This window comes from Schistocerca gregaria, unplaced genomic scaffold (genome assembly GCF_023897955.1).
Source record: "Schistocerca gregaria isolate iqSchGreg1 unplaced genomic scaffold, iqSchGreg1.2 ptg000304l, whole genome shotgun sequence".
Classification (NCBI taxonomy): domain Eukaryota; kingdom Metazoa; phylum Arthropoda; class Insecta; order Orthoptera; family Acrididae; genus Schistocerca; species Schistocerca gregaria.
Genome location: NW_026061786.1, coordinates 6,430,914 through 6,445,978, shown reverse-complemented (window position 1 = coordinate 6,445,978; position 15,065 = coordinate 6,430,914).

Sequence of the window (15,065 nt, the reverse complement as noted above, 5' to 3'; positions counted from 1 at the left end):
GTTTTTCGTCACGAGAGGTATTGAATCAGAGAATACCAGTAACCTATGGAAGGAGTAACGATGAATCTCTTAAGGTACACAACAAGTGACATATCGCTTCCGGCAGACTGGCCACAGTAAGAATAAGTGGCAGACTGGGTGAGCAATTGGGACGAGTAACTATGACTCTCTTAAGGTAGCCAATGCCTCGTCACTAGGGGTTTGGATTAAGAAACCTCGAATAACCCCTAGGAGGAGAAACGATGACTCTTTTATGATACACAACTAGTGACATATCGCTTCTGGCACACTGGCAAGTACACAAAAAGTAGGAAACAGTGTGAGCAACTGGGAGGAAGAAGTATGGCACTATTAAGAAAGCCAATGTTTCGTCACGAGAGGTATTGAATCAGAGAATACGAGTAACCTATGGAGGGAGTAACGATGAATCTCTTAAGATACACAACGAGAGACATATCGCTTCTGGCAGACTGCCCACAGTAAGAATAAGTGGCAGACTGGGTGAGCAATATGGACGAGTAACTATGACTCTCTTAAGGTAGCCAATGCCTCGTCACTAGGGGTTTGGATTAAGAAACCTCGAATAACCCCTAGGAGGAGAAACGATGACTCTTTTATGATACACAACTATTGACATATCGCTTCTGGCAGACTGGCAAGTACACAAAAATAGTAAACTGTGTGAGCAACTGGGAGGAAGAAGTATTGCACTATTAAGATAGCGACTTTTTCTTCACGAGAGGTATTGCATCAGAGAATACCAGTAACCTACGGAAGGAGTAACGAAAAATCTCTTAAGATACACAACGAGTGACATATCGCTTCTGGCAGACTGGCCACAGTAAGAAAAAGTGGCAGACTGGGTGAGCAAGTGGGACGAGTAACTATGACCCTCTTAAGGTAGCCAAAGCCTCGTTACTAGGGGTTTGGATTAAGAAATCCCGAATAACCCCTAGGAGGAGAAACGATGACACTTTTATGATACACAACTAGTGAATTATAGTTTCTGGCAGACAAAAACTACACAAAAAGTAGTAGACTGTGTGAGCAACTGGGAGGAAGAAGTATTGCACTATTAAGATAGCGAATTTTTCGTCACGAGACGTATTGAATCAGAGAATACCAGTAACCTATGGAAGGAGTAACGATGAATCTCTTAAGATACACAACGAGTGAAATATCGCTTCTGGCAGACTGGCCACAGTAAGAATAAGTGGCAGACTGGGTGAGCAATTGGGACGAGTAACTATGACTCTCTTAAGGTAGCCAATGCCTCGTCACTATTGGTTTGGATTAAGAAATCTCGAATAACCCCTAGGAGGAGAAACGATGACACTTTTATGATACACAACTAGTGACATATCGCTTCTGGCAGACTGGCAAGTACACAAGAAGTAGTAAACTGTGTGAGCAACTGGGAGGAAGAAGTATTGCACTATTAAGATAGCTACTTTTTCGTCACGAGACGTATTGCATCAGAGAATACCAGTAACCTATGAAAGGAGTAACGATGAATCTCTTAAGATACACAACGAGTGACATATCGCTTCTGGCAGACTGGCCACAGTAAGAAAAAGTGGCAGACTGGGTGAGCAATTGGGACGAGTAACTATGACTCTCTTAAGGTAGCCAATGCCTCGTCACTAAGGGTTTGGATTAAGAAATCTCGAATAACCCTAGGAGGAGAAACGATGACACTTTTATGATACACAACTAGTGACATATCGCTTCTGGCACACTGGCAAGTACACAAAAAGTAGGAAACAGTGTGAGCAACTGGGAGGAAGAAGTATGGCACTATTAAGAAAGCCAATGTTTCGTCACGAGAGGTATTGAATCAGAGAATACGAGTAACCTATGGAGGGAGTAACGATGAATCTCTTAAGATACACAACGAGAGACATATCGCTTCTGTCAGACTGGCCACAGTAAGAAAAAGTGGCAGACTGGGTGAGCAATGGGGACGAGTAACTATGACTCTCTTAAGGTAGCCAATGCCTCGTTACTAGGGGTTTGGATTAAGAAATCTCGAATAACCCCTAGGAGGAGAAACGATGACACTTTTATGATAGACAACTAGTGAATTATAGTTTCTGGCAGACAAAAACTCCACAAAAAGTAGTAGACTGTGTGAGCAACTGGGAGGAAGAAGTATTGCACTTTTAAGATAGCGACTTTTTCGTCACGAGAGGTATTGCATCAGAGAATACCAGTAACGTATGGAAGGAGTAACGAAAAATCTCTTAAGATACACAACGAGTGAAATATCGCATCTGGCAGACTGGCCACAGTAAGAAAAAGTGGCAGACTGGGTGAGCAATTGGGACGAGTAACTATGACTCTCTTAAGGTAGCCAATGCCTCGTCACTATTGGTTTGGATTAAGAAATCTCGAATAACCCCTAGGAGGAGAAACGATGACACTTTTATGATACACAACTAGTGAATTATAGTTTCTGGCAGACAAAAACTACACAAAAAGTAGTAAACTGTGTGAGCAACTGGGAGGAAGAAGTATTGCACTATTAAGATAGCGAGTTTTTCGTCACGAGAGGTATTGAATCAGAGAATACCAGTAACCTATGGAAGGAGTAACGATGAATCTCTTAAGATACACAACAAGTGACATATCACTTCTGGCAGACTGGCCACAGTAAGAATAAGTGGCAGACTGGGTGAGCAATTGGGACGAGTAACTATGACTCTCTTAAGGTAGCCAATGCCTCGTCACTAGGGGTTTGGATTAAGAAACCTCGAATAACCCCTAGGAGGAGAAACGATGACTCTTTTATGATACACAACTAGTGACATATCGCTTCTGGCAGACTGCCAAGTACACAAAAAGTAGGAAACAGTGTGAGCAACTGGGTGGAAGAACTATGGCACTATTAAGAAAGCCAATGTTTCGTCACGAGAGGTATTGAATCAGAGAATACGAGTAACCTATGGATGGAGTAACGATGAATCTCTTAAGATACACAACGAGTGACATATCGCTTGTGGCAGACTGGCCACAGTAAGAATAAGTGGCAGACTGGGTGAGCAATTGGGACGAGTAACTATGACTCTCTTAAGGTAGCCAATGCCTCGTTACTAGGGGTTTGGATTAAGAAATCTCGAATAACCCCTAGGAGGAGAAACGATGACACTTTTATGATACACAACTAGTGAATTATAGTTTCTGGCAGACAAAAACTACACAAAAAGTAGTAGACTGTGTGAGCAACTGGGAGGAAGAAGTATTGCACTATTAAGATAGCGAGTTTTTCGTCACGAGAGGTATTGAATCAGAGAATACCAGTAACCTATGGAAGGAGTAACGATGAATCTCTTAAGGTACACAACAAGTGACATATCGCTTCCGGCAGACTGGCCACAGTAAGAATAAGTGGCAGACTGGGTGAGCAATTGGGACGAGTAACTATGACTCTCTTAAGGTAGCCAATGCCTCGTCACTAGGGGTTTGGATTAAGAAACCTCGAATAACCCCTAGGAGGAGAAACGATGACTCTTTTATGATACACAACTAGTGACATATCGCTTCTGGCACACTGGCAAGTACACAAAAAGTAGGAAACAGTGTGAGCAACTGGGAGGAAGAAGTATGGCACTATTAAGAAAGCCAATGTTTCGTCACGAGAGGTATTGAATCAGAGAATACGAGTAACCTATGGAGGGAGTAACGATGAATCTCTTAAGATACACAACGAGAGACATATCGCTTCTGGCAGACTGCCCACAGTAAGAATAAGTGGCAGACTGGGTGAGCAATATGGACGAGTAACTATGACTCTCTTAAGGTAGCCAATGCCTCGTCACTAGGGGTTTGGATTAAGAAACCTCGAATAACCCCTAGGAGGAGAAACGATGACTCTTTTATGATACACAACTATTGACATATCGCTTCTGGCAGACTGGCAAGTACACAAAAATAGTAAACTGTGTGAGCAACTGGGAGGAAGAAGTATTGCACTATTAAGATAGCGACTTTTTCGTCACGAGAGGTATTGCATCAGAGAATACCAGTAACCTATGGAAGGAGTAACGAAAAATCTCTTAAGATACACAACGAGTGACATATCGCTTCTGGCAGACTGGCCACAGTAAGAAAAAGTGGCAGACTGGGTGAGCAAGTGGGACGAGTAACTATGACCCTCTTAAGGTAGCCAAAGCCTCGTTACTAGGGGTTTGGATTAAGAAATCCCGAATAACCCCTAGGAGGAGAAACGATGACACTTTTATGATACACAACTAGTGAATTATAGTTTCTGGCAGACAAAAACTACACAAAAAGTAGTAGACTGTGTGAGCAACTGGGAGGAAGAAGTATTGCACTATTAAGATAGCGAATTTTTCGTCACGAGACGTATTGAATCAGAGAATACCAGTAACCTATGGAAGGAGTAACGATGAATCTCTTAAGATACACAACGAGTGAAATATCGCTTCTGGCAGACTGGCCACAGTAAGAATAAGTGGCAGACTGGGTGAGCAATTGGGACGAGTAACTATGACTCTCTTAAGGTAGCCAATGCCTCGTCACTATTGGTTTGGATTAAGAAATCTCGAATAACCCCTAGGAGGAGAAACGATGACACTTTTATGATACACAACTAGTGACATATCGCTTCTGGCAGACTGGCAAGTACACAAGAAGTAGTAAACTGTGTGAGCAACTGGGAGGAAGAAGTATTGCACTATTAAGATAGCGACTTTTTCGTCACGAGACGTATTGCATCAGAGAATACCAGTAACCTATGAAAGGAGTAACGATGAATCTCTTAAGATACACAACGAGTGACATATCGCTTCTGGCAGACTGGCCACAGTAAGAAAAAGTGGCAGACTGGGTGAGCAATTGGGACGAGTAACTATGACTCTCTTAAGGTAGCCAATGCCTCGTCACTAAGGGTTTGGATTAAGAAATCTCGAATAACCCTAGGAGGAGAAACGATGACACTTTTATGATACACAACTAGTGACATATCGCTTCTGGCACACTGGCAAGTACACAAAAAGTAGGAAACAGTGTGAGCAACTGGGAGGAAGAAGTATGGCACTATTAAGAAAGCCAATGTTTCATCACGAGAGGTATTGAATCAGAGAATACGAGTAACCTATGGAGGGAGTAACGATGAATCTCTTAAGATACACAACGAGAGACATATCGCTTCTGTCAGACTGGCCACAGTAAGAAAAAGTGGCAGACTGGGTGAGCAATGGGGACGAGTAACTATGACTCTCTTAAGGTAGCCAATGCCTCGTTACTAGGGGTTTGGATTAAGAAATCTCGAATAACCCCTAGGAGGAGAAACGATGACACTTTTATGATAGACAACTAGTGAATTATAGTTTCTGGCAGACAAAAACTCCACAAAAAGTAGTAGACTGTGTGAGCAACTGGGAGGAAGAAGTATTGCACTTTTAAGATAGCGACTTTTTCGTCACGAGAGGTATTGCATCAGAGAATACCAGTAACGTATGGAAGGAGTAACGAAAAATCTCTTAAGATACACAACGAGTGAAATATCGCATCTGGCAGACTGGCCACAGTAAGAAAAAGTGGCAGACTGGGTGAGCAATTGGGACGAGTAACTATGACTCTCTTAAGGTAGCCAATGCCTCGTCACTATTGGTTTGGATTAAGAAATCTCGAATAACCCCTAGGAGGAGAAACGATGACACTTTTATGATACACAACTAGTGAATTATAGTTTCTGGCAGACAAAAACTACACAAAAAGTAGTAGACTGTGTGAGCAACTGGGAGGAAGAAGTATTGCACTTTTAAGATAGCGACTTTTTCGTCACGAGAGGTATTGCATCAGAGAATACCAGTAACCTATGGAAGGAGTAACGATGAATCTCTTAAGATACACAACGAGTGACATATCGATTCTGGCAGACTGGCCACAGTAAGAATAAGTGGCAGACTGGGTGAGCAATTGGGACGAGTAACTATGACTCTCTTAAGGTAGCCAATGCCTCGTTACTAGGGGTTTGGATTAAGAATTCTCGAATAACCCCTAGGAGGAGAAACGATGACTCTTTTATGATGCACAACTAGTGACAATTCGCTTCTGGCAGACTGGCAAGTACACAAAAAGTAGGAAACAGTGTGAGCAACTGGGAGGAAGAAGTATTGCACTATTAAGATAGCGACTTTTTCTTCACGAGAGGTATTGCATCAGTTAATACCAGTAACCTACGGAAGGAGTAACGAAAAATCTCTTAAGATACACAACGAGTGACATATCGCTTCTGGCAGACTGGCCACAGTAAGAAAAAGTGGCAGACTGGGTGAGCAAGTGGGACGAGTAACTATGACTCTCTTAAGGTAACCAATGCCTCGTTACTAGGGGTTTGGATTAAGAAATCTCGAATAACCCCTAGGAGGAGAAACGATGACACTTTTATGATACACAACTAGTGAATTATAGTTTCTGGCAGACAAAAACTACACAAAAAGTAGTAGACTGTGTGAGCAACTGGGAGGAAGAAGTATTGCACTATTAAGATAGCGAGTTTTTCGTCACGAGAGGTATTGAATCAGAGAATACCAGTAACCTATGGAAGGAGTAACGATGAATCTCTTAAGATACACAACAAGTGACATATCGCTTCTGGCAGACTGGCCACAGTAAGAATAAGTGGCAGACTGGGTGAGCAATTGGGACGAGTAACTATGACTCTCTTAAGGTAGCCAATGCCTCGTCACTAGGGGTTTGGATTAAGAAACCTCGAATAACCCCTAGGAGGAGAAACGATGACTCTTTTATGATACACAACTAGTGACATATCGCTTCTGGCAGACTGCCAAGTACACAAAAAGTAGGAAACAGTGTGAGCAACTGGGTGGAAGAAGTATGGCACTATTAAGAAAGCCAATGTTTCGTCACGAGAGGTATTGAATCAGAGAATACGAGTAACCTATGGATGGAGTAACGATGAATCTCTTAAGAGACACAACGAGTGACATATCGCTTGTGGCAGACTGGCCACAGTAAGAATAAGTGGCAGACTGGGTGAGCAATTGGGACGAGTAACTATGACTCTCTTAAGGTAGCCAATGCCTCGTTACTAGGGGTTTGGATTAAGAAATCTCGAATAACCCCTAGGAGGAGAAACGATGACACTTTTATGATACACAACTAGTGAATTATAGTTTCTGGCAGACAAAAACTACACAAAAAGTAGTAGACTGTGTGAGCAACTGGGAGGAAGAAGTATTGCACTATTAAGATAGCGAGTTTTTCGTCACGAGAGGTATTGAATCAGAGAATACCAGTAACCTATGGAAGGAGTAACGATGAATCTCTTAAGATACACAACAAGTGACATATCGCTTCTGGCAGACTGGCCACAGTAAGAATAAGTGGCAGACTGGGTGAGCAATTGGGACGAGTAACTATGACTCTCTTAAGGTAGCCAATGCCTCGTCACTAGGGGTTTGGATTAAGAAACCTCGAATAACCCCTAGGAGGAGAAACGATGACTCTTTTATGATACACAACTAGTGACATATCGCTTCTGGCAGACTGGCAAGTACACAAAAAGTAGTAAACTGTGTGAGCAACTGGGAGGAAGAAGTATTGCACTATTAAGATAGCGACTTTTTCTTCACGAGAGGTATTGCATCAGAGAATACCAGTAACCTACGGAAGGAGTAACGAAAAATCTCTTAAGATACACAACGAGTGACATATCGCTTCTGGCAGACTGGCCACAGTAAGAAAAAGTGGCAGACTGGGTGAGCAAGTGGGACGAGTAACTATGACCCTCTTAAGGTAGCCAATGCCTCGTTACTAGGGGTTTGGATTAAGAAATCCCGAATAACCCCTAGGAGGAGAAACGATGACACTTTCATGATACACAACTAGTGAATTATAGTTTCTGGCAGACAAAAACTACACAAAAAGTAGTAGACTGTGTGAGCAACTGGGAGGAGAAGTATTGCACTATTATGATAGCGACTTTTTCTTCACGAGAGGTATTGCATCAGAGAATACCAGTAACCTACGGAAGGAGTAACGAAAAATCTCTTAAGATACACAACGAGTGACACATCGCTTCTGGCAGACTGGCCACAGTAAGAAAAAGTGGCAGACTGGGTGAGCAAGTGGGACGAGTAACTATGACTCTCTTAAGGTAGCCAATGCCTCGTTACTAGGGGTTTGGATTAAGAAATCCCGAATAACCCCTAGGAGGAGAAACGATGACACTTTCATGATACACAACTAGTGAATTATAGTTTCTGGCAGACAAAAACTACACAAAAAGTAGTAGACTGTGTGAGCAACTGGGAGGAAGAAGTATTGCACTATTAAGATAGCGAGTTTTTCGTCACGAGAGGTATTGAATCAGAGAATACCAGTAACCTATGGAAGGAGTAACGATGAATCTCTTAAGATACACAACGAGTGAAATATCGCTTCTGGCAGACTGGCCACAGTAAGAATAAGTGGCAGACTGGGTGAGCAAGTGGGACGAGTAACTATGACTCTCTTAAGGTAGCCAATGCCTCGTTACTAGGGGTTTGGATTAAGAAATCTCGAATAACCCCTAGGAGGAGATACGATGACACTTTTATGATACACAACTAGTGAATTATAGTTTCTGGCAGACAAAAACTACACAAAAAGTAGTAGACTGTGTGAGCAACTGGGAGGAAGAAGTATTGCACTATTAAGATAGCGAGTTTTTCGTCACGAGAGGTATTGAATCAGAGAATACCAGTAACCTATGGAAGGAGTAACGATGAATCTCTTAAGATACACAACAAGTGACATATCGCTTCTGGCAGACTGGCCACAGTAAGAATAAGTGGCAGACTGGGTGAGCAATTGGGACGAGTAACTATGACTCTCTTAAGGTAGCCAATGCCTCGTCACTAGGGGTTTGGATTAAGAAACCTCGAATAACCCCTAGGAGGAGAAACGATGACTCTTTTATGATACACAACTAGTGACATATCGCTTCTGGCAGACTGCCAAGTACACAAAAAGTAGGAAACAGTGTGAGCAACTGGGTGGAAGAAGTATGGCACTATTAAGAAAGCCAATGTTTCGTCACGAGAGGTATTGAATAAGAGAATACGAGTAACTTATGGATGGAGTAACGATGAATCTCTTAAGATACACAACGAGTGACATATCGCTTGTGGCAGACTGGCCACAGTAAGAATAAGTGGCAGACTGGGTGAGCAATTGGGACGAGTAACTATGACTCTCTTAAGGTAGCCAATGCCTCGTTACTAGGGGTTTGGATTAAGAAATCTCGAATAACCCCTAGGAGGAGAAACGATGACACTTTTATGATACACAACTAGTGAATTATAGTTTCTGGCAGACAAAAACTACACAAAAAGTAGTAGACTGTGTGAGCAACTGGGAGGAAGAAGTATTGCACTATTAAGATAGAGAGTTTTTCGTCACGAGAGGTATTGAATCAGAGAATACCAGTAACCTATGGAAGGAGTAACGATGAATCTCTTAAGATACACAACAAGTGACATATCGCTTCTGGAAGACTGGCCACAGTAAGAATAAGTGGCAGACTGGGTGAGCAATTGGGACGAGTAACTATGACTCTCTTAAGGTAGCCAATGCCTCGTCACTAGGGGTTTGGATTAAGAAACCTCGAATAACCCCTAGGAGGAGAAACGATGACTCTTTTATGATACACAACTAGTGACATATCGCTTCTGGCAGACTGGCAAGTACACAAAAAGTAGTAAACTGTGTGAGCAACTGGGAGGAAGAAGTATTGCACTATTAAGATAGCGACTTTTTCTTCACGAGAGGTATTGCATCAGAGAATACCAGTAACCTACGGAAGGAGTAACGAAAAATCTCTTAAGATACACAACGAGTGACATATCGCTTCTGGCAGACTGGCCACAGTAAGAAAAAGTGGCAGACTGGGTGAGCAAGTGGGACGAGTAACTATGACCCTCTTAAGGTAGCCAATGCCTCGTTACTAGGGGTTTGGATTAAGAAATCCCGAATAACCCCTAGGAGGAGAAACGATGACACTTTTATGATACACAACTAGTGAATTATAGTTTCTGGCAGACAAAAACTACACAAAAAGTAGTAGACTGTGTGAGCAACTGGGAGGAAGAAGTATTGCACTATTATGATAGCGAGTTTTTCGTCACGAGAGGTATTGAATCAGAGAATACCAGTAACCTATGGAAGGAGTAACGATGAATCTCTTAAGATACACAACAAGTGACATATCGCTTCTGGCAGACTGGCCACAGTAAGAATAAGTGGCAGACTGGGTGAGCAATTGGGACGAGTAACTATGACTCTCTTAAGGTAGCCAATGCCTCGTCACTAGGGGTTTGGATTAAGAAACCTCGAATAACCCCTAGGAGGAGAAACGATGACTCTTTTATGATACACAACTAGTGACATATCGCTTCAGGCAGACTGCCAAGTACACAAAAAGTAGGAAACAGTGTGAGCAACTGGGTGGAAGAAGTATGGCACTATTAAGAAAGCCAATGTTTCGTCACGAGAGGTATTGAATCAGAGAATACGAGTAACCTATGGATGGAGTAACGATGAATCTCTTAAGATACACAACGAGTGACATATCGCTTGTGGCAGACTGGCCACAGTAAGAATAAGTGGCAGACTGGGTGAGCAATTGGGACGAGTAACTATGACTCTCTTAAGGTAGCCAATGCCTCGTTACTAGGGGTTTGGATTAAGAAATCTCGAATAACCCTTGGAGGAGAAACGATGACACTTTTTTGATACACAACTAGTGAATTATAGTTTCTGGCAGACAAAAACTACACAAAAAGTAGTAGACTGTGTGAGCAACTGGGAGGAAGAAGTATTGCACTATTAAGATAGCGAGTTTTTCGTCACGAGAGGTATTGAATCAGAGAATACCAGTAACCTATGGAAGGAGTAACGATGAATCTCTTAAGATACACAACAAGTGACATATCGCTTCTGGCAGACTGGCCACAGTAAGAATAAGTGGCAGACTGGGTGAGCAATTGGGACGAGTAACTATGACTCTCTTAAGGTAGCCAATGCCTCGTTACTAGGGGTTTGGATTAAGAAATCTCGAATAACCCCTAGGAGGAGAAACGATGACACTTTTATGATACACAACTAGTGAATTATAGTTTCTGGCAGACAAAAACTACACAAAAAGTAGTAGACTGTGTGAGCAACTGGGAGGAAGAAGTATTGCACTATTAAGATAGAGAGTTTTTCGTCACGAGAGGTATTGAATCAGAGAATACCAGTAACCTATGGAAGGAGTAACGATGAATCTCTTAAGATACACAACAAGTGACATATCGCTTCTGGAAGACTGGCCACAGTAAGAATAAGTGGCAGACTGGGTGAGCAATTGGGACGAGTAACTATGACTCTCTTAAGGTAGCCAATGCCTCGTCACTAGGGGTTTGGATTAAGAAACCTCGAATAACCCCTAGGAGGAGAAACGATGACTCTTTTATGATACACAACTAGTGACATATCGCTTCTGGCAGACTGGCAAGTACACAAAAAGTAGTAAACTGTGTGAGCAACTGGGAGGAAGAAGTATTGCACTATTAAGATAGCGACTTTTTCTTCACGAGAGGTATTGCATCAGAGAATACCAGTAACCTACGGAAGGAGTAACGAAAAATCTCTTAAGATACACAACGAGTGACATATCGCTTCTGGCAGACTGGCCACAGTAAGAAAAAGTGGCAGACTGGGTGAGCAAGTGGGACGAGTAACTATGACCCTCTTAAGGTAGCCAATGCCTCGTTACTAGGGGTTTGGATTAAGAAATCCCGAATAACCCCTAGGAGGAGAAACGATGACACTTTTATGATACACAACTAGTGAATTATAGTTTCTGGCAGACAAAAACTACACAAAAAGTAGTAGACTGTGTGAGCAACTGGGAGGAAGAAGTATTGCACTATTATGATAGCGAGTTTTTCGTCACGAGAGGTATTGAATCAGAGAATACCAGTAACCTATGGAAGGAGTAACGATGAATCTCTTAAGATACACAACAAGTGACATATCGCTTCTGGCAGACTGGCCACAGTAAGAATAAGTGGCAGACTGGGTGAGCAATTGGGACGAGTAACTATGACTCTCTTAAGGTAGCCAATGCCTCGTCACTAGGGGTTTGGATTAAGAAACCTCGAATAACCCCTAGGAGGAGAAACGATGACTCTTTTATGATACACAACTAGTGACATATCGCTTCAGGCAGACTGCCAAGTACACAAAAAGTAGGAAACAGTGTGAGCAACTGGGTGGAAGAAGTATGGCACTATTAAGAAAGCCAATGTTTCGTCACGAGAGGTATTGAATCAGAGAATACGAGTAACCTATGGATGGAGTAACGATGAATCTCTTAAGATACACAACGAGTGACATATCGCTTGTGGCAGACTGGCCACAGTAAGAATAAGTGGCAGACTGGGTGAGCAATTGGGACGAGTAACTATGACTCTCTTAAGGTAGCCAATGCCTCGTTACTAGGGGTTTGGATTAAGAAATCTCGAATAACCCTTGGAGGAGAAACGATGACACTTTTTTGATACACAACTAGTGAATTATAGTTTCTGGCAGACAAAAACTACACAAAAAGTAGTAGACTGTGTGAGCAACTGGGAGGAAGAAGTATTGCACTATTAAGATAGCGAGTTTTTCGTCACGAGAGGTATTGAATCAGAGAATACCAGTAACCTATGGAAGGAGTAACGATGAATCTCTTAAGATACACAACAAGTGACATATCGCTTCTGGCAGACTGGCCACAGTAAGAATAAGTGGCAGACTGGGTGAGCAATTGGGACGAGTAACTATGACTCTCTTAAGGTAGCCAATGCCTCGTCACTAGGGGTTTGGATTAAGAAACCTCGAATAACCCCTAGGAGGAGAAACGATGACTCTTTTATGATACACAACTAGTGACATATCGCTTCTGGCAGACTGCGAAGTACACAAAAAGTAGGAAACAGTGTGAGCAACTGGGTGGAAGAAGTATGGCACTATTAAGAAAGCCAATGTTTCGTCACGAGAGGTATTGAATCAGAGAATACGAGTAACCTATGGATGGAGTAACGATGAATCTCTTAAGATACACAACGAGTGACATATCGCTGGTGGCAGACTGGCCACAGTAAGAATAAGTGGCAGACTGGGTGAGCAATTGGGACGAGTAACTATGACTCTCTTAAGGTAGCCAATGCCTCGTTACTAGGGGTTTGGATTAAGAAATCTCGAATAACCCCTAGGAGGAGAAACGATGACACTTTTATGATACACAACTAGTAATTATAGTTTCTGGCAGACAAAAACTACACAAAAAGTAGTAGACTGTGTGAGCAACTGGGAGGAAGAATTATTGCACTATTAAGATAGCGACTTTTTCGTCACGAGAGGTATTGAATCAGAGAATACCAGTAACCTATGGAAGGAGTAACGATGAATCTCTTAAGATACACAACAAGTGACATATCGCTTCCGGCAGACTGGCCACAGTAAGAATAAGTGGCAGACTGGGTGAGCAATTGGGACGAGTAACTATGACTCTCTTAAGGTAGCCAATGTCTCGTCACTAGGGGTTTGGATTAAGAAACCTCGAATAACCCCTAGGAGGAGAAACGATGACTCTTTTATGATACACAACTAGTGACATATCGCTTCTGGCAGACTGCCAAGTACACAAAAAGTAGGAAACAGTGTGAGCAACTGGGTGGAAGAACTATGGCACTATTAAGAAAGCCAATGTATCGTCACGAGAGGTATTGAATCAGAGAATACGAGTAACCTATGGATGGAGTAACGATGAATCTCTGAAGATACACAACGAGTGACATATCGCTTGTGGCAGACTGGCCACAGTAAGAATAAGTGGCAGACTGGGTGAGCAATTGGGACGAGTAACTATGACTCTCTTAAGGTAGCCAATGCCTCGTTACTAGGGGTTTGGATTAAGAAATCTCGAATAACCCCTAGGAGGAGAAACGATGACACTTTTATGATACACAACTAGTGAATTATAGTTTCTGGCAGACAAAAACTACACAAAAAGTAGTAGACTGTGTGAGCAACTGGGAGGAAGAAGTATTGCACTATTAAGATAGCGAGTTTTTCGTCACGAGAGGTATTGAATCAGAGAATACCAGTAATCTATGGAAGGAGTAACGATGAATCTCTTAAGATACACAACAAGTGACATATCGCTTCTGGCAGACTGGCCACAGTAAGAATAAGTGGCAGACTGGGTGAGCAATATGGACGAGTAACTATGACTCTCTTAAGGTAGCCAATGCCTCGTCACTAGGGGTTTGGATTAAGAAACCTCGAATAACCCCTAGGAGGAGAAACGATGACTCTTTTATGATACACAACTAGTGACATATCGCTTCTGGCAGACTGGCAAGTACACAAAAAGTAGTAAACTGTGTGAGCAACTGGGAGGAAGAAGTATTGCACTATTAAGATAGCGACTTTTTCTTCACGAGAGGTATTGCATCAGAGAATACCAGTAACCTACGGAAGGAGTAACGAAAAATCTCTTAAGATTCACAACGAGTGACATATCGCTTCTGGCAGACTGGCCACAGTAAGAAAAAGTGGCAGACTGGGTGAGCAAGTGGGACGAGTAACTATGACCCTCTTAAGGTAGCCAATGCCTCGTTACTAGGGGTTTGGATTAAGAAATCCCGAATAACCCCTAGGAGGAGAAACGATGACACTTTTATGATACACAACTAGTGAATTATAGTTTCTGGCAGACAAAAACTACACAAAAAGTAGTAGACTGTGTGAGCAACTGGGAGGAAGAAGTACTGCACTATTAAGATAGCGAGTTTTTCGTCACGAGAGGTATTGAATCAGAGAATACCAGTAACCTATGGAAGGAGTAACGATGAATCTCTTAAGATACACAACGAGTGAAATATCGCTTCTGGCAGACTGGCCACAGTAAGAATAAGTGGCAGACTGGGTGAGCAATTGGGACGAGTAACTATGACTCTCTTAAGGTAGCCAATGCTTCGTCACTATTGGTTTGGATTAAG